The 373-nt window shown below is 39.7% G+C and overlaps 1 long non-coding RNA gene across 1 annotated transcript; it reads left to right on the top strand.

Moving 5' to 3' along the window:
• The first annotated feature begins 1 nt into the window (after position 1).
• On the top strand, positions 2 to 373 carry LOC106322365. The gene is made up of 3 exons (XR_001266376.1): positions 2 to 74; positions 161 to 264; positions 344 to 373. It is a non-coding gene; the product is annotated as an uncharacterized LOC106322365 (long non-coding RNA).

The following is a 373-nucleotide window of genomic DNA, read 5'->3' on the forward strand; positions in this document are numbered from 1 at the left end:
TCCTTAATGCAACTTCAGGAACACACATTTATTTCGATAAGGAGACTAATGTTAGGAGAGGTCCTCTTCTACAAGTAAGTAGCATGGTGATTGTGTATGCATTCATTCATATACTAATGTGACGAAGACATTGTTAAAATGCACCTGTTGGTATCCACAGACACTGGGCTTCAGTCAGTAGCTCCGCTTCTGAAAGGATATGCCACGGTTGAGAATCTGACCATATCCGAGCTTAATGAGTTTGTCATAGCTGCACTGTCTCAGGTAGAACCTCTAACCTTATGATTTTTTTTTAGTAACAAGGTTGATACCATTGATATGATTCTGGTATTCCAACATGTAGGACATCGATTTCATGTGTTCTGGGAAAGTG

Source organism: Brassica oleracea, unplaced genomic scaffold (genome assembly GCF_000695525.1).
Source record: "Brassica oleracea var. oleracea cultivar TO1000 unplaced genomic scaffold, BOL UnpScaffold18330, whole genome shotgun sequence".
NCBI lineage: Eukaryota > Viridiplantae > Streptophyta > Magnoliopsida > Brassicales > Brassicaceae > Brassica > Brassica oleracea.